The sequence below is a fragment of the Amaranthus tricolor genome, chromosome 13 (genome assembly GCF_026212465.1).
Source record: "Amaranthus tricolor cultivar Red isolate AtriRed21 chromosome 13, ASM2621246v1, whole genome shotgun sequence".
In the NCBI taxonomy this organism is placed as follows: domain Eukaryota; kingdom Viridiplantae; phylum Streptophyta; class Magnoliopsida; order Caryophyllales; family Amaranthaceae; genus Amaranthus; species Amaranthus tricolor.
Window position 1 is genome coordinate 24,253,520 of NC_080059.1, and position 15,025 is coordinate 24,268,544.

Consider the following 15,025-nt stretch of genomic DNA (forward strand, 5'->3'; position numbering starts at 1 on the left):
CTTGTTCTTTCTTCATCGTTCATTCTTCATTGATCATTGATCCTTGTTCATTCTTCATCGTTCATTCTTCTTTGATCATTGATCCTTGTTCATTCTTCATCGTTCATTCTTCATTGATCATTGATCCTTGTTCATTCTTCATCGTTCATTCTTCTTTGATCATTGATCTTTTTTCATTCTTCATTGATCATTGATCCTTGTTCATTCTTCATCGTTCATTCGTTATTGATCATTGATCCTTGTTCATTCTTCATCGTTCATTCGTCATTGATCATTGATCCTTGTTCATTCTTCATCGTTCATTCGTCATTGACCATTAATCCTTGTTCATTCTTCATCGTTCATTCTTCATTGATTATTGATCCTTGTTCATTCTTCATCGTTCATTCGTCATTGACCATTAATCCTTGTTCATTCTTCATCGTTCATTCTTCATTGATCATTGATCCTTGTTCATTCTTCATCGTTCATTCTTCTTTGATCATTGATCCTTGTTCATTCTTCATTGATCATTGATCCTTGTTCATTCTTCATCGTTCATTCGTCATTGATCATTGACCCTTGTTCATTCTTCATCGTTCATTCGTCATTGATCATTGATCCTTGTTCATTTTTCATCGTTCATTTGTCATTAACCATTAATCCTTGTTCATTCTTCACCGTTAATTCTTCATTGATCATTGATCCTTGTTCATTCTTCATCGTTCATTCTTCTTTGATCATTGATCCTTGTTCATTCTTCATTGATCATTGATCCTTGTTCATTCTTCATCGTTCATTTGTAATTGATCATTGATCCTTGTTCATTCTTCATCGTTCATTCGTCATTGATCATTGATCCTTGTTCATTCTTCATCGTTCATTCGTCATTAACCATTAATCCTTGTTCATTCTTCATTGATCATTGATCCTTGTTCATTCTTCATCGTTCATTCGTCATTGACCATTAATCCTTGTTCATTCTTCATCGTTCATTCTTCATTGATCATTGATCCTTGTTCATTCTTCATCGTTCATTCTTCTTTGATCATAGATCCTTGTTCATTCTTCATTGATCATTGATCCTTGTTCATTCTTCATCGTTCATTCGTCATTGATCATTGATCCTTGTTCATTCTTCATCGTTCATTCGTCATTGATCATTGATCCTTGTTCATTCTTCATCGTTCATTCGTCATTGACCATTAATCCTTGTTCATTCTTCATCGTTCATTCTTCATTGATTATTGATCCTTGTTCATTCTTCATCGTTCATTCGTCATTGACCATTAATCCTTGTTCTTTCTTCATCGTTCATTCTTCATTGATCATTGATCCTTGTTCATTCTTCATCGTTCATTCTTCTTTGATCATTGATCCTTGTTCATTCTTCATCGTTCATTCTTCATTGATCATTGATCCTTGTTCATTCTTCATCGTTCATTCTTCTTTGATCATTGATCTTTTTTCATTCTTCATTGATCATTGATCCTTGTTCATTCTTCATCGTTCATTCGTTATTGATCATTGATCCTTGTTCATTCTTCATCGTTCATTCGTCATTGATCATTGATCCTTGTTCATTCTTCATCGTTCATTCGTCATTGACCATTAATCCTTGTTCATTCTTCATCGTTCATTCTTCATTGATTATTGATCCTTGTTCATTCTTCATCGTTCATTCGTCATTGACCATTAATCCTTGTTCATTCTTCATCGTTCATTCTTCATTGATCATTGATCCTTGTTCATTCTTCATCGTTCATTCTTCTTTGATCATTGATCCTTGTTCATTCTTCATTGATCATTGATCCTTGTTCATTCTTCATCGTTCATTCGTCATTGATCATTGACCCTTGTTCATTCTTCATCGTTCATTCGTCATTGATCATTGATCCTTGTTCATTTTTCATCGTTCATTTGTCATTAACCATTAATCCTTGTTCATTCTTCACCGTTCATTCTTCATTGATCATTGATCCTTGTTCATTCTTCATCGTTCATTCTTCTTTGATCATTGATCCTTGTTCATTCTTCATTGATCATTGATCCTTGTTCATTCTTCATCGTTCATTTGTAATTGATCATTGATCCTTGTTCATTCTTCATCGTTCATTCGTCATTGATCATTGATCCTTGTTCATTCTTCATCGTTCATTCGTCATTAACCATTAATCCTTGTTCATTCTTCATCGTTCATTCTTCATTGATCATTGATCCTTGTTCATTCTTCATCGTTCATTCGTCATTGACCATTAATCCTTGTTCATTCTTCATCGTTCATTCTTCATTGATCATTGATCCTTGTTCATTCTTCATCGTTCATTCTTCTTTGATCATAGATCCTTGTTCATTCTTCATTGATCATTGATCCTTGTTCATTCTTCATCGTTCATTCGTCATTGATCATTGATCCTTGTTCATTCTTCATCGTTCATTCGTCATTGATCATTGATCCTTGTTCATTCTCCATCGTTCATTCGTCATTAACCATTAATCCTTGTTCATTCTTCATCGTTCATTCTTCATTGATCATTGATCCTTGTTCATTCTTCATCGTTCATTCGTCATTGACCATTAATCCTTGTTCATTCTTCATCGTTCATTCTTCATTTATCATTGATCCTTGTTCATTCTTCATCGTTCATTCTTCTTTGATCATAGATCCTTGTTCATTCTTCATTGATCATTGATCCTTGTTCATTCTTCATCGTTCATTCGTCATTGATCATTGATCCTTGTTCATTCTTCATCGTTCATTCGTCATTGATCATTGATCCTTGTTCATTCTTCATCGTTCATTCGTCATTGACCATTAATCCTTGTTCATTCTTCATCGTTCATTCTTCATTGATTATTGATCCTTGTTCATTCTTCATCGTTCATTCGTCATTGACCATTAATCCTTGTTCATTCTTCATCGTTCATTCTTCATTGATCATTGATCCTTGTTCATTCTTCATCGTTCATTCTTCTTTGATCATTGATCCTTGTTCATTCTTCATCGTTCATTCTTCATTGAGAATTGATCTTTGTTCATTCTTCATCGTTCATTCGTCATTGACCATTAATCCTTGTTCATTCTTCATCGTTCATTCTTCATTGATCATTGTTCTTTGTTCATTCTTCATCGTTCATTCTTCATTGAGAATTGATCCTTGTTCATTCTTCATCGTTCATTCGTCATTGACCATTAATCCTTGTTCATTCTTCATTTATCATTGATCCTTGTTCATTCTTCATCGTTCATTCTTCTTTGATCATAGATCCTTGTTCATTCTTCATTGATCATTGATCCTTGTTCATTCTTCATCGTTCATTCGTCATTGATCATTGATCCTTGTTCATTCTTCATCGTTCATTCGTCATTGATCATTGATCCTTGTTCATTCTTCATCGTTCATTCGTCATTGACCATTAATCCTTGTTCATTCTTCATCGTTCATTCTTCATTGATTATTGATCCTTGTTCATTCTTCATCGTTCATTCGTCATTGACCATTAATCCTTGTTCATTCTTCATCGTTCATTCTTCATTGATCATTGATCCTTGTTCATTCTTCATCGTTCATTCGTCATTGACCATTAATCCTTGTTCATTCTTCATCGTTCATTCTTCATTGATCATTGATCCTTGTTCATTCTTCATCGTTCATTCTTCTTTGATCATTGATCCTTGTTCATTCTTCATTGATCATTGATCCTTGTTCATTCTTCATCGTTCATTCTTCTTTGATCATTGATCCTTGTTCATTCTTCATTGATCATTGATCCTTGTTCATTCTTCATCGTTCATTCGTCATTGATCATTGACCCTTGTTCATTCTTCATCGTTCATTCGTCATTGATCATTGATCCTTGTTCATTTTTCATCGTTCATTTGTCATTAACCATTAATCCTTGTTCATTCTTCACCGTTCATTCTTCATTGATCATTGATCCTTGTTCATTCTTCATCGTTCATTCTTCTTTGATCATTGATCCTTGTTCATTCTTCATTGATCATTGATCCTTGTTCATTCTTCATCGTTCATTTGTAATTGATCATTGATCCTTGTTCATTCTTCATCGTTCATTCGTCATTGATCATTGATCCTTGTTCATTCTTCATCGTTCATTCGTCATTAACCATTAATCCTTGTTCATTCTTCATTGATCATTGATCCTTGTTCATTCTTCATCGTTCATTCGTCATTGACCATTAATCCTTGTTCATTCTTCATCGTTCATTCTTCATTGATCATTGATCCTTGTTCATTCTTCATCGTTCATTCTTCTTTGATCATAGATCCTTGTTCATTCTTCATTGATCATTGATCCTTGTTCATTCTTCATCGTTCATTCGTCATTGATCATTGATCCTTGTTCATTCTTCATCGTTCATTCGTCATTGATCATTGATCCTTGTTCATTCTTCATCGTTCATTCGTCATTGACCATTAATCCTTGTTCATTCTTCATCGTTCATTCTTCATTGATTATTGATCCTTGTTCATTCTTCATCGTTCATTCGTCATTGACCATTAATCCTTGTTCTTTCTTCATCGTTCATTCTTCATTGATCATTGATCCTTGTTCATTCTTCATCGTTCATTCTTCTTTGATCATTGATCCTTGTTCATTCTTCATCGTTCATTCTTCATTGATCATTGATCCTTGTTCATTCTTCATCGTTCATTCTTCTTTGATCATTGATCTTTTTTCATTCTTCATTGATCATTGATCCTTGTTCATTCTTCATCGTTCATTCGTTATTGATCATTGATCCTTGTTCATTCTTCATCGTTCATTCGTCATTGATCATTGATCCTTGTTCATTCTTCATCGTTCATTCGTCATTGACCATTAATCCTTGTTCATTCTTCATCGTTCATTCTTCATTGATTATTGATCCTTGTTCATTCTTCATCGTTCATTCGTCATTGACCATTAATCCTTGTTCATTCTTCATCGTTCATTCTTCATTGATCATTGATCCTTGTTCATTCTTCATCGTTCATTCTTCTTTGATCATTGATCCTTGTTCATTCTTCATTGATCATTGATCCTTGTTCATTCTTCATCGTTCATTCGTCATTGATCATTGACCCTTGTTCATTCTTCATCGTTCATTCGTCATTGATCATTGATCCTTGTTCATTTTTCATCGTTCATTTGTCATTAACCATTAATCGTTGTTCATTCTTCACCGTTCATTCTTCATTGATCATTGATCCTTGTTCATTCTTCATCGTTCATTCTTCTTTGATCATTGATCCTTGTTCATTCTTCATTGATCATTGATCCTTGTTCATTCTTCATCGTTCATTTGTAATTGATCATTGATCCTTGTTCATTCTTCATCGTTCATTCGTCATTGATCATTGATCCTTGTTCATTCTTCATCGTTCATTCGTCATTAACCATTAATCCTTGTTCATTCTTCATCGTTCATTCTTCATTGATCATTGATCCTTGTTCATTCTTCATCGTTCATTCGTCATTGACCATTAATCCTTGTTCATTCTTCATCGTTCATTCTTCATTGATCATTGATCCTTGTTCATTCTTCATCGTTCATTCTTCTTTGATCATAGATCCTTGTTCATTCTTCATTGATCATTGATCCTTGTTCATTCTTCATCGTTCATTCGTCATTGATCATTGATCCTTGTTCATTCTTCATCGTTCATTCGTCATTGATCATTGATCCTTGTTCATTCTCCATCGTTCATTCGTCATTAACCATTAATCCTTGTTCATTCTTCATCGTTCATTCTTCATTGATCATTGATCCTTGTTCATTCTTCATCGTTCATTCGTCATTGACCATTAATCCTTGTTCATTCTTCATCGTTCATTCTTCATTTATCATTGATCCTTGTTCATTCTTCATCGTTCATTCTTCTTTGATCATAGATCCTTGTTCATTCTTCATTGATCATTGATCCTTGTTCATTCTTCATCGTTCATTCGTCATTGATCATTGATCCTTGTTCATTCTTCATCTTTCATTCGTCATTGATCATTGATCCTTGTTCATTCTTCATCGTTCATTCGTCATTGACCATTAATCCTTGTTCATTCTTCATCGTTCATTCTTCATTGATTATTGATCCTTGTTCATTCTTCATCGTTCATTCGTCATTGACCATTAATCCTTGTTCATTCTTCATCGTTCATTCTTCATTGATCATTGATCCTTGTTCATTCTTCATCGTTCATTCTTCTTTGATCATTGATCCTTGTTCATTCTTCATCGTTCATTCTTCATTGAGAATTGATCTTTGTTCATTCTTCATCGTTCATTCGTCATTGACCATTAATCCTTGTTCATTCTTCATCGTTCATTCTTCATTGATCATTGTTCCTTGTTCATTCTTCATCGTTCATTCTTCATTGAGAATTGATCCTTGTTCATTCTTCATCGTTCATTCGTCATTGACCATTAATCCTTGTTCATTCTTCATTTATCATTGATCCTTGTTCATTCTTCATCGTTCATTCTTCTTTGATCATAGATCCTTGTTCATTCTTCATTGATCATTGATCCTTGTTCATTCTTCATCGTTCATTCGTCATTGATCATTGATCCTTGTTCATTCTTCATCGTTCATTCGTCATTGATCATTGATCCTTGTTCATTCTTCATCGTTCATTCGTCATTGACCATTAATCCTTGTTCATTCTTCATCGTTCATTCTTCATTGATTATTGATCCTTGTTCATTCTTCATCGTTCATTCGTCATTGACCATTAATCCTTGTTCATTCTTCATCGTTCATTCTTCATTGATCATTGATCCTTGTTCATTCTTCATCGTTCATTCTTCTTTGATCATAGATCCTTGTTCATTCTTCATTGATCATTGATCCTTGTTCATTCTTCATCGTTCATTCGTCATTGATCATTGATCCTTGTTCATTCTTCATCGTTCATTCGTCATTGATCATTGATCCTTGTTCATTCTTCATCGTTCATTCGTCATTGATCATTGATCCTTGTTCATTCTTCATCGTTCATTCGTCATTGACCATTAATCCTTGTTCATTCTTCATCGTTCATTCTTCATTGATTATTGATCCTTGTTCATTCTTCATCGTTCATTCGTCATTGACCATTAATCCTTGTTCTTTCTTCATCGTTCATTCTTCATTGATCATTGATCCTTGTTCATTCTTCATCGTTCATTCTTCTTTGATCATTGATCCTTGTTCATTCTTCATCGTTCATTCTTCATTGATCATTGATCCTTGTTCATTCTTCATCGTTCATTCTTCTTTGATCATTGATCTTTTTTCATTCTTCATTGATCATTGATCCTTGTTCATTCTTCATCGTTCATTCGTTATTGATCATTGATCCTTGTTCATTCTTCATCGTTCATTCGTCATTGATCATTGATCCTTGTTCATTCTTCATCGTTCATTCGTCATTGACCATTAATCCTTGTTCATTCTTCATCGTTCATTCTTCATTGATTATTGATCCTTGTTCATTCTTCATCGTTCATTCGTCATTGACCATTAATCCTTGTTCATTCTTCATCGTTCATTCTTCATTGATCATTGATCCTTGTTCATTCTTCATCGTTCATTCTTCTTTGATCATTGATCCTTGTTCATTCTTCATTGATCATTGATCCTTGTTCATTCTTCATCGTTCATTCGTCATTGATCATTGACCCTTGTTCATTCTTCATCGTTCATTCGTCATTGATCATTGATCCTTGTTCATTTTTCATCGTTCATTTGTCATTAACCATTAATCGTTGTTCATTCTTCACCGTTCATTCTTCATTGATCATTGATCCTTGTTCATTCTTCATCGTTCATTCTTCTTTGATCATTGATCCTTGTTCATTCTTCATTGATCATTGATCCTTGTTCATTCTTCATCGTTCATTTGTAATTGATCATTGATCCTTGTTCATTCTTCATCGTTCATTCGTCATTGATCATTGATCCTTGTTCATTCTTCATCGTTCATTCGTCATTAACCATTAATCCTTGTTCATTCTTCATCGTTCATTCTTCATTGATCATTGATCCTTGTTCATTCTTCATCGTTCATTCGTCATTGACCATTAATCCTTGTTCATTCTTCATCGTTCATTCTTCATTGATCATTGATCCTTGTTCATTCTTCATCGTTCATTCTTCTTTGATCATAGATCCTTGTTCATTCTTCATTGATCATTGATCCTTGTTCATTCTTCATCGTTCATTCGTCATTGATCATTGATCCTTGTTCATTCTTCATCGTTCATTCGTCATTGATCATTGATCCTTGTTCATTCTCCATCGTTCATTCGTCATTAACCATTAATCCTTGTTCATTCTTCATCGTTCATTCTTCATTGATCATTGATCCTTGTTCATTCTTCATCGTTCATTCGTCATTGACCATTAATCCTTGTTCATTCTTCATCGTTCATTCTTCATTTATCATTGATCCTTGTTCATTCTTCATCGTTCATTCTTCTTTGATCATAGATCCTTGTTCATTCTTCATTGATCATTGATCCTTGTTCATTCTTCATCGTTCATTCGTCATTGATCATTGATCCTTGTTCATTCTTCATCGTTCATTCGTCATTGATCATTGATCCTTGTTCATTCTTCATCGTTCATTCGTCATTGACCATTAATCCTTGTTCATTCTTCATCGTTCATTCTTCATTGATTATTGATCCTTGTTCATTCTTCATCGTTCATTCGTCATTGACCATTAATCCTTGTTCATTCTTCATCGTTCATTCTTCATTGATCATTGATCCTTGTTCATTCTTCATCGTTCATTCTTCTTTGATCATTGATCCTTGTTCATTCTTCATCGTTCATTCTTCATTGAGAATTGATCTTTGTTCATTCTTCATCGTTCATTCGTCATTGACCATTAATCCTTGTTCATTCTTCATCGTTCATTCTTCATTGATCATTGTTCCTTGTTCATTCTTCATCGTTCATTCTTCATTGAGAATTGATCCTTGTTCATTCTTCATCGTTCATTCGTCATTGACCATTAATCCTTGTTCATTCTTCATTTATCATTGATCCTTGTTCATTCTTCATCGTTCATTCTTCTTTGATCATAGATCCTTGTTCATTCTTCATTGATCATTGATCCTTGTTCATTCTTCATCGTTCATTCGTCATTGATCATTGATCCTTGTTCATTCTTCATCGTTCATTCGTCATTGATCATTGATCCTTGTTCATTCTTCATCGTTCATTCGTCATTGACCATTAATCCTTGTTCATTCTTCATCGTTCATTCTTCATTGATTATTGATCCTTGTTCATTCTTCATCGTTCATTCGTCATTGACCATTAATCCTTGTTCATTCTTCATCGTTCATTCTTCATTGATCATTGATCCTTGTTCATTCTTCATCGTTCATTCTTCTTTGATCATAGATCCTTGTTCATTCTTCATTGATCATTGATCCTTGTTCATTCTTCATCGTTCATTCGTCATTGATCATTGATCCTTGTTCATTCTTCATCGTTCATTCGTCATTGATCATTGATCCTTGTTCATTCTTCATCGTTCATTCGTCATTGACCATTAATCCTTGTTCATTCTTCATCGTTCATTCTTTATTGATCATTGATCCTTGTTCATTCTTCATCGTTCATTCTTCATTGATCATTGATCCTTGTTCATTATTCATCGTTCATTCGTCATTGACCATTAATCCTTGTTCATTCTTCATCGTTCATTCTTCATTGATCATTGTTCCTTGTTCATTCTTCATCGTTCATTCTTCATTGAGAATTGATCCTTGTTCATTCTTCATCGTTCATTCTTCATTGATCATTGATCCTTGTTCATTCTTCATCGTTCATTCTTCATTGATCATTGATCCTTGTTTATTCTTCATCGTTCATTCGTCATTGATCATTGATCCTTGTTCATTCTTCATCGATCATTCGTCATTGATCATTGATCCTTGTTCATTCTTCATCGTTCATTCGTCATTGACCATTAATCCTTGTTCATTCTTCATCGTTCATTCTTTATTGATCATTGATCCTTGTTCATTCTTCATCGTTCATTCTTCATTGATCATTGATCCTTGTTCATTCTTCATCGTTCATTCTTCTTTGATCATTGATCTTTTTTCATTCTTCATTGATCATTGATCCTTGTTCATTCTTCATCGTTCATTCGTCATTGATCATTGATCCTTGTTCATTCTTCATCGTTCATTCGTCATTGATCATTGATCCTTGTTCATTCTTCATCGTTCATTCGTCATTGACCATTAATCCTTGTTCATTCTTCATCGTTCATTCTTCATTGATTATTGATCCTTGTTCATTCTTCATCGTTCATTCGTCATTGACCATTAATCCTTGTTCATTCTTCATCGTTCATTCTTCATTGATCATTGATCCTTGTTCATTCTTCATCGTTCATTCTTCTTTGATCATTGATCCTTGTTCATTCTTCATTGATCATTGATCCTTGTTCATTCTTCATCGTTCATTCGTCATTGATCATTGACCCTTGTTCATTCTTCATCGTTCATTCGTCATTGATCATTGATCCTTGTTCATTTTTCATCGTTCATTTGTCATTAACCATTAATCCTTGTTCATTCTTCACCGTTAATTCTTCATTGATCATTGATCCTTGTTCATTCTTCATCGTTCATTCTTCTTTGATCATTGATCCTTGTTCATTCTTCATTGATCATTGATCCTTGTTCATTCTTCATCGTTCATTCGTCATTGATCATTGATCCTTGTTCATTCTTCATCGTTCATTCGTCATTGATCATTGATCCTTGTTCATTCTTCATCGTTCATTCGTCATTGACCATTAATCCTTGTTCATTCTTCATCGTTCATTCTTCATTGATCATTGATCCTTGTTCATTCTTCATCGTTCATTCTTCATTGATCATTTATCCTTCTTCATTATTCATCGTTCATTCGTCATTGACCATTAATCCTTGTTCATTCTTCATCGTTCATTCTTCATTGATCATTGTTCCTTATTCATTCTTCATCGTTCATTCGTCATTGATCATTGATCCTTGTTCATTCTTCATCGTTCATTCGTCATTGATCATTGATCCTTGTTCATTCTTCATCGTTCATTCGTCATTGACCATTAATCCTTGTTCATTCTTCATCGTTCATTCTTCATTGATTATTGATCCTTGTTCATTCTTCATCGTTCATTCGTCATTGACCATTAATCCTTGTTCATTCTTCATCGTTCATTCTTCATTGATCATTGATCCTTGTTCATTCTTCATCGTTCATTCTTCTTTGATCATAGATCCTTGTTCATTCTTCATTGATCATTGATCCTTGTTCATTCTTCATCGTTCATTCGTCATTGATCATTGATCCTTGTTCATTCTTCATCGTTCATTCGTCATTGATCATTGATCCTTGTTCATTCTTCATCGTTCATTCGTCATTGACCATTAATCCTTGTTCATTCTTCATCGTTCATTCTTTATTGATCATTGATCCTTGTTCATTTTTCATCGTTCATTCTTCATTGATCATTGATCCTTGTTCATTATTCATCGTTCATTCGTCATTGACCATTAATCCTTGTTCATTCTTCATCGTTCATTCTTCATTGATCATTGTTCCTTGTTCATTCTTCATCGTTCATTCTTCATTGAGAATTGATCCTTGTTCATTCTTCATCGTTCATTCTTCATTGATCATTGATCCTTGTTCATTCTTCATCGTTCATTCTTCATTGATCATTGATCCTTGTTTATTCTTCATCGTTCATTCGTCATTGATCATTGATCCTTGTTCATTCTTCATCGATCATTCGTCATTGATCATTGATCCTTGTTCATTCTTCATCGTTCATTCGTCATTGACCATTAATCCTTGTTCATTCTTCATCGTTCATTCTTTATTGATCATTGATCCTTGTTCATTCTTCATCGTTCATTCTTCATTGATCATTGATCCTTGTTCATTCTTCATCGTTCATTCTTCTTTGATCATTGATCTTTTTTCATTCTTCATTGATCATTGATCCTTGTTCATTCTTCATCGTTCATTCGTCATTGATCATTGATCCTTGTTCATTCTTCATCGTTCATTCGTCATTGATCATTGATCCTTGTTCATTCTTCATCGTTCATTCGTCATTGACCATTAATCCTTGTTCATTCTTCATCGTTCATTCTTCATTGATTATTGATCCTTGTTCATTCTTCATCGTTCATTCGTCATTGACCATTAATCCTTGTTCATTCTTCATCGTTCATTCTTCATTGATCATTGATCCTTGTTCATTCTTCATCGTTCATTCTTCTTTGATCATTGATCCTTGTTCATTCTTCATTGATCATTGATCCTTGTTCATTCTTCATCGTTCATTCGTCATTGATCATTGACCCTTGTTCATTCTTCATCGTTCATTCGTCATTGATCATTGATCCTTGTTCATTTTTCATCGTTCATTTGTCATTAACCATTAATCCTTGTTCATTCTTCACCGTTCATTCTTCATTGATCATTGATCCTTGTTCATTCTTCATCGTTCATTCTTCTTTGATCATTGATCCTTGTTCATTCTTCATTGATCATTGATCCTTGTTCATTCTTCATCGTTCATTCGTCATTAATCATTGATCCTTGTTCATTCTTCATCGTTCATTCGTCATTGATCATTGATCCTTGTTCATTCTTCATCGTTCATTCGTCATTGACCATTAATCCTTGTTCATTCTTCATCGTTCATTCTTCATTGATCATTGATCCTTGTTCATTCTTCATCGTTCATTCTTCATTGATCATTTATCCTTCTTCATTATTCATCGTTCATTCGTCATTGACCATTAATCCTTGTTCATTCTTCATCGTTCATTCTTCATTGATCATTGTTCCTTATTCATTCTTCATCGTTCATTCTTCATTGAGAATTGATCCTTGTTCATTCTTCATCGTTCATTCTTCATTGATCGTTGATCCTTGTTCATTCTTCATCGTTCATTCTTCTTTGATCATTGATCTTTTTTCATTCTTCATTGATCATTGATCCTTGTTCATTCTTCATCGTTCATTCGTCATTGATCATTGATCCTTGTTCATTCTTCATCGTTCATTCGTCATTAACCATTAATCCTTGTTCATTCTTCATCGTTCATTCTTCATTGATCATTGATCCTTGTTCATTCTTCATCGTTCATTCGTCATTGACCATTAATCCTTGTTCATTCTTCATCGTTCATTCTTCATTGATCATTGATCCTTGTTCATTCTTCATCGTTCATTCTTCTTTGATCATTGATCCTTATTCATTCTTCATTGATCATTGATCCTTGTTCATTCTTCATGGTTCATTCATCATTGATCATTGATCCTTGTTCATTCTTCATCGTTCATTCGTCATTGATCATTGATCCTTGTTCATTCTTCATCGTTCATTCGTCATTGACCATTAATCCTTGTTCATTCTTCATCGTGCATTCTTCATTGATCATTGATCCTTATTCATTCTTCATCGTTCATTCTTCATTGATCATTGATCCTTGTTCATTATTCATCGTTCATTCGTCATTGACCATTAATCCTTGTTCATTCTTCATCGTTCATTCTTCATTGATCATTGTTCCTTGTTCATTCTTCATCGTTCATTCTTCATTGAGAATTGATCCTTGTTCATTCTTCATCGTTCATTCTTCATTGATCATTGATCCTTGTTCATTCTTCATCGTTCATTCTTCTTTGATCATTGATCCTTGTTCATTCTTCATTGATCATTGATCCTTGTTCATTCTTCATCGTTCATTCGTCATTGATCATTGACCCTTGTTCATTCTTCATCGTTCATTCGTCATTGATCATTGATCCTTGTTCATTTTTCATCGTTCATTTGTCATTAACCATTAATCCTTGTTCATTCTTCACCGTTCATTCTTCATTGATCATTGATCCTTGTTCATTCTTCATCGTTCATTCTTCTTTGATCATTGATCCTTGTTCATTCTTCATTGATCATTGATCCTTGTTCATTCTTCATCGTTCATTCGTCATTGATCATTGATCCTTGTTCATTCTTCATCGTTCATTCGTCATTGATCATTGATCCTTGTTCATTCTTCATCGTTCATTTGTCATTGACCATTAATCCTTGTTCATTCTTCATCGTTCATTCTTCATTGATCATTGATCCTTGTTCATTCTTCATCGTTCATTCTTCATTGATCATTTATCCTTCTTCATTATTCATCGTTCATTCGTCATTGACCATTAATCCTTCTTCATTCTTCATCGTTCATTCTTCATTGATCATTGTTCCTTATTCATTCTTCATCGTTCATTCTTCATTGAGAATTGATCCTTGTTCATTCTTCATCGTTCATTCTTCATTGATCGTTGATCCTTGTTCATTCTTCATCGTTCATTCTTCTTTGATCATTGATCTTTTTTCATTCTTCATTGATCATTGATCCTTGTTCATTCTTCATCGTTCATTCGTCATTGATCATTGATCCTTGTTCATTCTTCATCGTTCATTCGTCATTAACCATTAATCCTTGTTCATTCTTCATCGTTCATTCTTCATTGATCATTGATCCTTGTTCATTCTTCATCGTTCATTCGTCATTGACCATTAATCCTTGTTCATTCTTCATCGTTCATTCTTCATTGATCATTGATCCTTGTTCATTCTTCATCGTTCATTCTTCTTTGATCATTGATCCTTGTTCATTCTTCATTGATCATTGATCCTTGTTCATTCTTCATGGTTCATTCGTCATTGATCATTGATCCTTGTTCATTCTTCATCGTTCATTCGTCATTGATCATTGATCCTTGTTCATTCTTCATCGTTCATTCGTCATTGACCATTAATCCTTGTTCATTCTTCATCGTGCATTCTTCATTGATCATTGATCCTTGTTCATTCTTCATCGTTCATTCTTCATTGATCATTGATCCTTGTTCATTATTCATCGTTCATTCGTCATTGACCATTAATCCTTGTTCATTCTTCATCGTTCATTCTTCATTGATCATTGTTCCTTGTTCATTCTTCATCGTTCATTCTTCATTGAGAATTGATCCTT